General features: G+C 42.0%; 1 protein-coding gene across 1 annotated transcript in view; it reads left to right on the forward strand.

Moving 5' to 3' along the window:
* The first annotated feature begins 10,193 nt into the window (after positions 1 to 10,193).
* rab3il1 (RAB3A interacting protein (rabin3)-like 1) overlaps positions 10,194 to 12,125 on the forward strand; it is a 68,227-nt gene continuing 66,295 nt past the window's right edge. Inside the window, exon 1 of the mRNA XM_072272389.1 lies at positions 10,194 to 10,211. The gene's annotated coding sequence lies outside the window, so the exon portion shown is untranslated. The remainder of the gene's footprint in view (positions 10,212 to 12,125) is intronic.

Consider the following 12,125-nt stretch of genomic DNA (forward strand, 5'->3'; position numbering starts at 1 on the left):
TTTGACCATAGCTCATTTGTTCTCATTCAATTTACTGTGCCACATTAACTTGTTATAATTCATTAAACTTTGGCCTATCGCCTATATAAATATCATATACTGTGGACGCCAAGCTCTTTGCAGATATCGTTATCAGCTCCCTTGCTTGTGCAGTCCTTTGTGTTCTGAGCATTACTGTGAAGTGGAAAATTGCTTTAAACAAATAAGCTCATGAAAGATCAACTTTAAAAGAGAAATATAGTTTGATAAATACTGCATTTTAAATGCTGTGGAGCAAGATAATTTAGATTATCAGTATTTGAGTTCTCTGTTTCTTTGCTTTTACTGCTGGTCCTGTTCCCCTAATGATCAAGAGGTTGGAAGGACATGATATTGAACTGTGTAGATCAGGTTGTTCCAGTTCGATTCTGATATGCTCCGAGTTAGTTAAATTCACCAGGCAATACTTCTAGAATGACAACTTGCTTCGCATTGTGCTACCGATTACCAAGCTCAGTGAGGATAATTTGGAGATTTCCTGATGCAATTTTCCTGGTTGCAGGTAGATATGGATAAATAAACCATTCATTTGATATAAAAACAGAAGAAGATGCCGTAAATACATAGCAGGTGCGGCACCATCTGTAGAAAAAGACACCATCTGTCTTAGAGCAGAGCAGCTTGTTCCAGCAGGAACCCAGCAGTGCAATCTCCTGCTGGGACCTTGCCCCACAGCTCTTTGGCGCGGCCAAGTGCAACACAAGGACTCCCTCAGCAGAGGCATCTGCTGGACTCTGAACTACTTTGACAAACAATGATAGCGAATTTTCAAAAACATTTTAAAAACAATTACACTACCAAAAAACTAGAGGAAATTCACCCATACACTATAGTTCAATTGAAATCATTGAAACTAACAAATAAATAATAAAAATATAGTTACTTTTCCTTCAGGAAGTTATATACCCCATGTATCTGAGTGCAAATTACATTGAGAGCAAATTTCCCAGGCTGAGAGTTGGGAGGCCTGTGGACAATTACACTGTTCAATTAGATTTATTTGAAGCAGAATAGGTACAACAGCAGCTGGGAGAAGGGTGGAAATTGCCACCATCAACTTAGGTAAAGGCAATGCTGGACACCAAGCTTGAGATATGTAGTGGTGTTTTAGGTAGTGAATATCGCTTTATCCCAGAGTATTTCCAGCATTTCTGGTCCTTATTTCACATTTTGTATCATTTACCTTCTATTATTTCTTTCATCCTGAACAAACTTCAATCCTGCATCAACCGTGAAAGTGAAAGTTCTCGAATAAGTCTTTATGCTGTATGGTTTCATTGGAACATTTGCATTTCCAGTATGACAAATAGGACAATACTCATTTCTTTTGCATTTTCTTTTACTGAAAATACCTAGATTTACTGGCACAAGATATGCACAAAGTAGTTTGCAATTCTTGGAACGACCTTGGTGAGTTACGATCTCTAAGTCATGACTCTGAATGCTGGAACGCCTCATCTGCAGGATGATTGGATTTGCCAATTTCCTCTTTGATTTCTTTTTTTTTCCTCTGGCAAATCTTAATCTGTTTTACTTTTTTTCTCCCCACAAAACTACTTCAGGAAACATAAACTAATTTTATTCTGCAATATCAATTGCATATCATGTACAAAAATGCAGTTTACCTGCCAATTTTGCCTAACATATTATGCACTAACAGGAGACAATCTGCAGATGCTGGAAGGCAAAGTAATACACACAAAGTGGTGGAGGAACTCAGCAGGCCAGGCAGTATCTATGAAGCCAGAGTTCTAATCTCTCTTTTCCAGTCCTGATGAAGGGCCTCGGTCCAAAACATTGATCGGTTACTCTTTTCCATAGATGCTACCTGGCCTGCTGAGTTCATCTAGCATTTTGAGTGGATTACATTATACACAATGAGATCTTCAATTAGCTACTTTACAATGTACTTATGCTCAGAGTACATACAGTGAACATTCAGGGGTGGTTCCAGTTAGTACTAGTCGATGACTCATTTGACATTGAATCATAGATATACAGTATAACTAGCAGCCAATTTGAACTTCACAAATTAAGTCTTAACTGCAGGAACTGTCCCAGTACTTTCCCTAAAGGACTCTTTGATTACCTATGGGTTTATTGTGGATTCAGCTGGTGTTGAGCCCGATCTATTCCACAACAATAAGATAGCACACACCCTGGTGATTTCTGATTCTGACAAGATATCACACCCCCCGACGGTTTCTTTATTGTTGCTGGCAACTTCGACGCTGATAACTTAAAGCAATCCTGCTTAAATTCAAAGTTCAAAGTAAACTTATTAGGAAGTACATTTGTGTCACCATGTACAACCCTGAGATTCATTTTCTTGTGGGCATACTCAATAAACCTGTAGAATAATAGCTATAACAGAATGTTGACTTTGCTACCAGAGGTGAGGGAATATTAGACCTGGTTTATATCAACATCTATGGTGCTTACAAAGCAGGTCCTTGTCCCCATCTTGGATACTCTAACCACTCATCTGTTATGCTGATCAAACGAATCAAACTAGTTCAAAGGGAGATAAGGACCTGGCCAGGAAGAGCAACCTCAGTATTGCTGGTCTATTTTGAAAACATGGACTGGAAAATCTTCATGGAGGTGGTTCCTATGACCATCATATTAACACTGATGAATACGCAGGATTTGTGACTGGCTGCATAGAGAAGGATATTAAGACGTCACCATTATTAATCACATCTCTACGATGGCAAGTCAGAAGTCATTGGTGACAACAGAAGTCTAAGCACAGCTGAGATATCGGACACTTCCACAAGCATCCAGTCCCTCCACCATCGACGAACAGTTGCAGCAGTGTGTACGATCTACAAGATGCACTGCAACAACACACCAAAGTTCCTAAAGCACCACCTTACAGACCCGCGACCACTGCCATCTAGAAGGACGAGATACCTGGGAACATGGGAGGGGGGAACATTGACTCAGACCATGAGAGGCCTGCGTCAGGCATTTTCATGCCTTACAAGGCACAGATTGGAAATCTGTGTGGGGCAGCACTCCTCACACAGACACTAGAGCAATGTGTGATTAAGTGCCTTGCTCAGGGACTCAAACGCACTGCCACAGCTGAGGCTCGAACTAGTGACCTTCAAATCACTAGACGAACGCCTTAACCACTTGGCCACGTGGGAACACCACCACTTGGAAAACCCCCTCCAAGTCACTCACCATCCTGACTTGGAAACATATCGCCGTTCCTTCATTGTCACTGGGTTAACATCATGAAATTCCCTCTCTAACAGCACTGTGGGTGTACCTACACCTCAGGGACTGCAGCGGTTCAAGAAGGCAGCTCATCACCACCTTCTGAAGGGCAACTAGGGATGGGCAATAAATCCTGGCTTAGCTGGCGACACCTACATCCTGTAAATTAGTTTAAAAATGCAACCTTCCGATTGGGGGGGATAAAATGGCTCTCAGGTCAGGAAGAGCTGTGCTTTCCCATTCCATCAGGAAGGCAAAACGGGATTATTCACAGAGAATATACAGCCATTTCTGTGACACCAGAAGTTCAAGGCACATATGGGAGGGCATTCAGATCATAATGAACCACAATTCCATCCTGTGTGTCAAGGATGGTGACACTTCCTGATAGGCTTTTACACACAGAACGATGTGTTGGCGAAGAACACCCCCCCACCCCCCACAAGGAGCAGGCACTCTTCTGGCCACAGCTGATGTGAGAAAGACTCTAGACACAGTCAATCTACATAAATCTGTGGGGCCTGAAAAAAAAAACCCGGCTAGGTGCTGAGGGACTATGCTGCCCAGTTAACAGAGGTTCTACCAGACATCTTCAGCCTCTCTCCCTCAGGCTTCAAGGCAGCCACTAGCATTCCAGTCCCCAAGAGGGTGACTATAACCTGCTTTAATGATGACCGTCCAGTGGCACTGACCACAACAATAATGAGTAGCTGGTTATGGATCATAATAAATCCCATCTTCTTGCTACATTAGACCCTCTCCAGTTCACTTACCGCTCAAACCAGCCCATCAATGATGCCATAGCTTCTGCCCTCCACTCCATCCTGGCCCACTAGGAAAATGTTGCCTTATATGCTACAATGCTGTTTATTGACTTCAGCTATGTGTTTAATACAATCATCTCTCAGAAGCTGGTGGGAAAGATCTCCTTGTTTGGTGTCAACACCTCTCTACAATTAGATCTTTGACTTTTTGACTGAATGTCCATAGTCCGTTTTGGCAGCAACATCTCTAGCTCCATAAAGCTGAGCTCCAGTGCCCCCCCAGGGCTGTGTGGTCAGCCCGCTCCAGTTCAAAGTTCAAAGTACATTAATTATCAAAATAAGTATACTATATACAACCTTGAGACCTGTCTCCTTGTAGGCAACTACAAACAAAGAAACCCAATAGAACCTATTAAATAAAGACTGTCAGACCCCCAATGTGCAGAAATAAAAAAAATCATGTAAAGAATAAAAGTAAGCAAATAACATTCAGATCCGAAGTTCATGAAAGGGAGTCCACAGCCACAAAGCCAATTGTCACTGAGTGTCCTGACCAGCTACATCACCATGCAAGACATCTGACTGCAAGACCCTACAAAAGATTAAGAGGTCTGCGGAGAGGATCATCGGGGTCTCTCTTCCATCCTCCAAGATATTTATCAGGAACCTTATGAATGCAGGTCTCTTAGTATTGTCAAGAATCACTCCCTTTCTACCAACAATCTGTTTGACCCCAAACTTTGACTCTTCAGTCTAGAATACTTGCTGCCATTGTTTGGCACCCCAGTCCCTGTGTCTTTGTTCAAGGCCAGTTCTTTGTTTGTTTCCACTTTGAAAACAAACCCTCATTCTCAAGCTCTGGCCTGGGTCCCACCACTTCGGAGGAAAGGCTTTTTAGCAGTAACTCTTGCACGAAGATCACTTCTGACAAGACTTCTCTGGACTGTAGAGTGGTGTACTTGGGTACCATTGGTTTCTGTGAGTTTAGAGTTGATGGCAGTGCTGAACTTCTTTCGATTTAGAAAGGGATGTTAGCTTGACATATCTCTCATCTACTGCACTCAGTTTCTGTGGCCAGCCACTGTGTTTCTGGTCCTCAACTTTGCCTGTTTCTTGGCGCTTCTTTAGAAGAGCTTGAACAGCATATCTTGAAATTCCTGTCTGCTGTGAAATTTCTGCTTGGACGAGACCTTGCTGACACAGAGTAAACACCTTGTATCTTTTTACATGCTCACTCTTAATATGGTGTAAGAATTGATAATTTGAAGGTTAAATTATCACATCTGCTACACCCTCACTTCGAGTTTGGTTGTCCTTCACCCAGTTTGATTCCTTCTACACCCGTTTCTGTTTTAGTTAATCAGTTTAGTTCGTTCAACTCATTATGTCATTGATCATTAGCACCTTTGTTTAATCATGCACTGGGCTGTATACCTAGAAAGTAATCAAGGTTTTATTTGTCTTATTTTACTTAATATGGTACTTTCTTTAACAAAGTACAATATTCCTCTGTAACATTAAACTTTTTGGAAAATGAATGTTTGGAAACCTAAAATTTGCTCTTTTCTACTAACACGCTAATGCAGAAGACAAAAAATAAACACCTAACACAAAATTTATATTGAAAAAATCTAGGGTGGGTAAGATTTTTCTCAGTACTGTACATGTATGTGGTTGAAATGGTTATAAACTTGAACTTTATGTATGGGGGGAAATGGACAGTTACTTTTCAGCTTGAGAGCCTTCGTCTGGACTTAATGATGGCGGGGAAATACCTGAATAAAAGGGTGACGGGATTGGGTGGAGCAAGAGGTTGAAGCAACAGGTGGATCTAGGTGATGATGGGCAGACGTTGGAGGGAAGGGGGAAACAGCAACAGAGGCTGGGAGGCCTGTCAAATATCGCAAGATATAATATGTATATACTGTATATCTGCGTCTGGTGCTTGGAGGTTAACATTCCGAATGCCTGCAAAAAATGGATCTCAGGGTATTATGTAGTGACATATAGGTACTTTGATAATAAATTTACTGTGAACTTTGAACTTTCTTTAAAGCTTGCCTTGGCATAACTTCCACACAAAGCGTTGTGATAGTTTCCTTGTTGTATGAATCCGCGTACGATTGTGAACCCGTTCTGAACCAGAGGCCTCAATTTCTCACACCAAGTTTAACTATTTCCAGAAGTGAATGTATCAGAAATGTGCCATAGTTAATTCTAATCAAGAAGGGAGTAATTTTGTGAAAAAGCAGAAAGAAATCTGTACTACAGTTGAAATATATTTAGTAAGTACTGAGCTATCCCAGTTTGATCTGACAATATCTGAATTGGAGTACACCAGTCCTGACCAAAATCTGACACGTATTGTTGAAATTCAATTGATTTGGGTTGGATTACCAGGCACTAGTCAAGTTTCTGTGTGACTGTAAATAGAAATTTATTGTGATCCAGTGAGCATTTTCTGGCACCTTATTATGCTTATGATATTTTAGCCAAGGTGTTGCATGAATAAGTGGCTGCTGAGGATGTTGGCTCATTATTTCAATTTAGGCTTCAGGTTTGAGAGGGAACATAATTACATTCGGGGGATGCTTGAACTTAATGGAGAGTGGAATGATTAAGAGAAGCCCTCGAGTACTCTCCAGCGTGGGTCATCATTATTTGCGGCATGTTTCATCATTAGGTCATTATGAGGGTAAGCGCTTTGCCTGATGAATGGAAACAGTGAAAGAAGGGTATGAGAAAACATTTATGGAAGCGAACGGTGTTAGTTAGCAATGAAAAGAGGACCAACCTGGATATTCTATAGAACTGCTCCACTACTTCCAGGCATAGGAGATAGTTTGTGCCTGAACGCAACATTCTCTTTCCACCAAGTGACTTTTCACCTTCTTAACAAGAAGGCTCCATCTTCCCATGTTAAGTGCCTGACAATAACTATTTGCTTTAAGTTGAATTCACTCCATTTCCCCTTTGACACTCAACAACATTACCATTTGCCCTTTTCTCCCAACTGACCGAAGGTAACCTCAGCCATCACTTAACTACTGTAGTTGACCATAATGTTCTTCAAAGGTAATTTTGAATAATATCTAATTGCTTGTATTCTATAGCCTGGAGCACTGCTCGGCCTCACTCAGGCTGAAGTGGTCCACTCCACAGGTTAATCCATAAACCACAAAGAGTTTTCACTGCAGCCCAATGTTCAGTGCCTGCAAGCTCTATCGTTTTCCATCTTGGAGCAAACAACTATAGAACATAGACCATAGAATAGTACAGCACAGTACAGGCCCTTCGGCCCACAATGTTGTGCCGACCCTCAAACCCTGCCTCCCATATAAGCCTCCACCTTAAATTCCTCCATATACCTGTCTAGTAGTCTCTTAAACTTCACTAGTGTATCTGCCTCCACCACTGACTCAGGCAGTGCATTCCACGCACCAACCACTCTCTGAGTAAAAAACCTTCCTCTAATATCCCCCTTGAACTTCCCACCCCTTAACTTAAAGCCATGTCCTCTTGTATTGAGCAGTGGTGCCCTGGGGAAGAGGTGCTGGCTATCCACTCTATCTATTCCTCTTATTATCTTGTACACCTCTATCATGTCTCCTCTCATCCTCCTTCTCTCCAAAGAGTAAAGCCCTAGCTCCCTTAATTTCTGATCATAATCCATACTCTCTAAACCAGGCAGCATCCTGGTAAATCTCCTCTGTACCCTTTCCAATGCTTCCACGTCCTTCATATAGTGAGGCAACCAGATCCTATGAAAGGTTATTTGTCATGATTACATGGAGAATCCTTGACCCGTGCTACCTAAAAGGGCAAAGACATCTATTGTCTGGGTATTTATAATTTTAGCTGCATAGAGTCACCAGTGTAGAAACGGGGCCTTCAGCCCATTGCATCCATGGCAACGTTTTTGTCCATCCACAATAATTGCAGTTTGCCATCGTTAAGTTTGCATCATTCTATGGCTTGCCTAATTAAGTGCTGATTTAAATGCCTCATAAATGTAATGATTTTATCTGGTGACGCTACTTCCTGTGGCAGCCATTTTCAGGCCACAGGAAGTAGCCATTATTTATATGAAACTCTGTCCCCCTCAGACTGCCTTGAGAACTGCTTTCTCCCACAGTTAACCTATGTCCTTTTGTTTTTGATACGTCATCCTGGTTGCAGTGTACTTTTCACCACTGGCACTGGAGGAGCTGAACACTGTGATCAATGGTAATGAGACAGTGTACCCTGATGCCTTCCTAATCATTGCGGGGATTTCAACCAGGCCAGCTTGAAGAAGTCTCTGAACATCTATTACCAACACGTCACTGTGGAATTAGAAGAGCCAACACACTTGGTCGCTATTACACCACCCAAGAACACTTGTTATACTATCTTACGCCCGCGTTTTAGCATCTGGCTGTACCTCTGCTCCGGGCAAATGGACAGAGACGGTGTTCCGCAGCACCAGTGGTGAGGAATGTGAAGGTATGGTCAAGGGAGGCAGAGAACACTTACAGAGCCAATTTGAATTGGTGAACTGAATCATATTCGGTGATTCATCTTTGGATTTGAATGACTATGCCACAGTTGTTGCCAGCTTCATCAAGACCTGTGTGGGTGAGTGTTTTCCTATGAGATCATGCTGAACACACCCAAACCACAGTACGGTTGGCACAATTGCTTTATGGCGGCAGTGATCACTGATTGGTGTTCAATTTCCCACCACTGTCAGTATGGAATTTGTACGTTCTCCCCGTGACTGTGTAGGTTTCCTCTGGGTGCTCCTGCTTCCTCCCACACCCAAGACATATGGTTCGGGTTAGTAAGTTGAGGGCATGCTGTTTTGCACCGGAAGCGTGGTAATATGCAGGTTGCCTCCAACCTCCAAGTGTCCTCACTGATTTGGTTTGATGCAAAATAACAAATATTTTGCCGTTTCAATGTACATGTGACAAATAAAGCTAATATTTAAGCCAGTAAACAGTAATAAACCAGAAGATCCTGTCTGCAGAGGACTAGACCTGTGAGAGTTCAAGACCGGTGATCCAGAACCCTATAAGTAGTCCAGACATGGCCAATGGAAGGTGAAAAGGCAATTCCATGTAACAGTAGAGAGACATGACAGCTGTGGCAGGGGGTGCATGCCATTACTTCCTATAAGGTGAAACCTACCAGCTTAAATAGTACTGATGCTTCACTCCCTAATGAACTGAACACCTTTTATGCACACTTTGAAAGAGAGAATAAAGCTACACTTGTGTGAATCCTCACAGCATCTGGTGACTCTGGAATTAGTGTTTTGAAAGCTAATGTCAGAATATGCTTCAAGAGGATGAATCCTTGCAAGGTGTCAGGCCCTAATGGTGTATTTGGCAGGGTACTGAAAACCTGTGCTGACCAATTAGCCCAAGAAGAGCAGGGTGAGCTGCCTCAATGAGTATTGATCCATAGCCCTCGTGCCTACTGTGATGAACAGGTTTGGAGGTTTGGTCATGGTGAGAATTAACTCCTGCCTGCCCAAGGGCCTGGACCCAATGCAATATGCCTGCCACCACACCAAGTCTGCAGCAAATGCAATCCCTCTTTCCACTCAGCTTTGGACCACCTGGAGAACAGCAAATCATATGTCATTCTGCTGTCCATTGATTAAACTCGGTGTTCAACACTATCATCCCCTCAGTACTAATCAACAAGCTTCAGAACCTGGCCTCTGTACCTCTCTCTGCAACTGAATCCTTGACTTCCTCATCAGGAAACCACAGCCAGTGTGGGTCAGTAATAACGTCTCCTCCTCGCTGACAATTGCCTCAGGAATGTGTGCTTAACCAGCTGCTCTGTCCTCCCTGCACTCATGACTGTGTGACTAGGAACAGCTCAAACACCAACCGTAAATTCACTGATGACACCACTGTCACTGGTATTATCCAAGATAGAGATGAGAAGGCATACAGGAGCAAAATAGATCGGCTGGCTGAATAATGTCACAACAATAAACGTACACTCAATGTCAGTAAGAGCAAAGAGTTGACTGTGGACTTCAGGTTGGGGAAGTTGGGAGAACACATTCCAGTCCTCATCGATGGGTCAGCAGTGGAAGGGGAGAGCAGCTTCAAGTTCCTGGGTGTCATCTTCTCTGAGGATCTATCCTGGGCTAAGCGCTTTGAAGAAATCATAACCAAGGTATGCCAGTGACTATACTTCCAAAGGAGTTTAAGAGGGTCTGGTATGTCACCCAAGATTCTGGTAAATTCCTACTGATTTACAGTAGAAAGCATTCCATCTGGTTGGAATACCACCTGGTAATGAAGCTCTAATCCACCATCAGATTTCTGAACGATCTGTGAACCCATATATGCTATCTTGCTATTCCTCTTTCACAATATTAATCTATTATTTATTTGTTTGTTTGTTTATTTATTTATCGTAACTTATGGTAATTTTTATGTCTTGCACTGAACTGCTGCAACAAAACAACAAACTACATGATATGCAATAAACCTGGTTGATCCTGATTCTCAGGGTCCTTGTCAATGTCTTGAGGTAACCCAAGTACAGTATAGGCACTTGGCAAGCTCCTCATTCCCTCTTCATCACTGATACCGAGTCCCCTTAAAAACAAAGTTATAGATGACCTTGGAATTTTGTTGTACTCAGTGAGTCAAATGAAGGAGACTTAGCATTTTATAGTTGGCCATGAATTGACTTTATTATTGATTGGGTTTTTGACATTTACAAGTGATTTACTGCTGCTGCCATTTCTGGTTACCCAGATTCATTTGTTAACTGACTCCTCAGAGTTTTGCACTTTTTCAGAAGGCTTTTTCTTTGTTGCAATCTGGTTCCAAGGTTAGGCTGTATGAATCTGAACACCCTGCATGGAGATCAGTCACTCTCCAGGACAACCAAGCCCGCTAACCCTAATGATTAACATCCCAGTTTTTAAAGGAATAGGAAGTTTGGCAGATTATTATTGTCCTTAGCTGAGGGATTGAAGCTAATTCCAGTGGCATAACAGGTTGACATTAGCAAACTTAATGTTGTTTGATGAATGAAGCAATTTATTTTTTTACTGTCTGTGGTGAAGAATCCCTTCTGGTGTATTGATTGGAAATCAAACTCTTCGATCCTTTACTATGAAGGATTATTATTAACTAATTATGCACACTGCAAAGGAATTAAATTAAAATCAGTTATGATAACGGTTGTTCTGTAATGTTGGATAGGAGCAGTTTTTTATCCAGTTGTGTGTGGGAACTAGTTTGATGTCACTGTCAGTGCATTTAAAAGCATGATGCTCACTTAACTGCATTCTTCAGAGAAACTCAACTTGTTTCAGATGAAATATATGAATTTATTGAATTTATGTATACATTGCTAATAAAGCTCCAGATTATATTAATCTTTCTATTTGTACACATTCCTTTCAACATTAATTTATGGAATGGAGAGGGTCAGAGGCCGAACTCTGCCCAGTTCAACCAATTTGCATTCTTAGAGATAATGTCGGAAGTAGGAAAGACACAGGGATGGCAGTTTTTTTCAGCTTCTCTATATATAAAACTTGTGTACCACCATAATCAGAATATAAAGGAAATATAATGATCAGTTTTGTATTTTGCAACAAAACATTTGGGAAATCTCAATCCATAGCTAGATTTTCTGAAACATAGAAACATAGAAAATAGGTGCAGGAGTAGGCCATTCGGCCCTTCGAGCCTGCACCGCCATTTATTATGATCATGGCTGATCATCCAACTCAGAACAGCGCCCCAGCCTTCCCTCCATACCCCCTGACCCCTGTAGCCACAAGGGCCATATCTAACTCCCTCTTAAATATAGCCAATGAACTGGCCTCAACTGTTTCCTGTGGCAGAGAATTCCACAGATTCACCACTCTCTGTGTGAAGAAGTTTTTCCTAATCTCGGTCCTAAAAGGCTTCCCCTCTATCCTCAAACTGTGACCCCTCGTTCTGGACTTCCCCAACATCGGGAACAATCTTCCTGCATCTAGCCTGTCCAATCCCTTTAGGATCTTATACGTTTCAATCAGATCCCCCCTCAATCTTCTAAATTCCAACGAGTACAAGCCCAGTT

The sequence above is a fragment of the Mobula birostris genome, chromosome 11 (assembly GCF_030028105.1).
Source record: "Mobula birostris isolate sMobBir1 chromosome 11, sMobBir1.hap1, whole genome shotgun sequence".
Classification (NCBI taxonomy): domain Eukaryota; kingdom Metazoa; phylum Chordata; class Chondrichthyes; order Myliobatiformes; family Myliobatidae; genus Mobula; species Mobula birostris.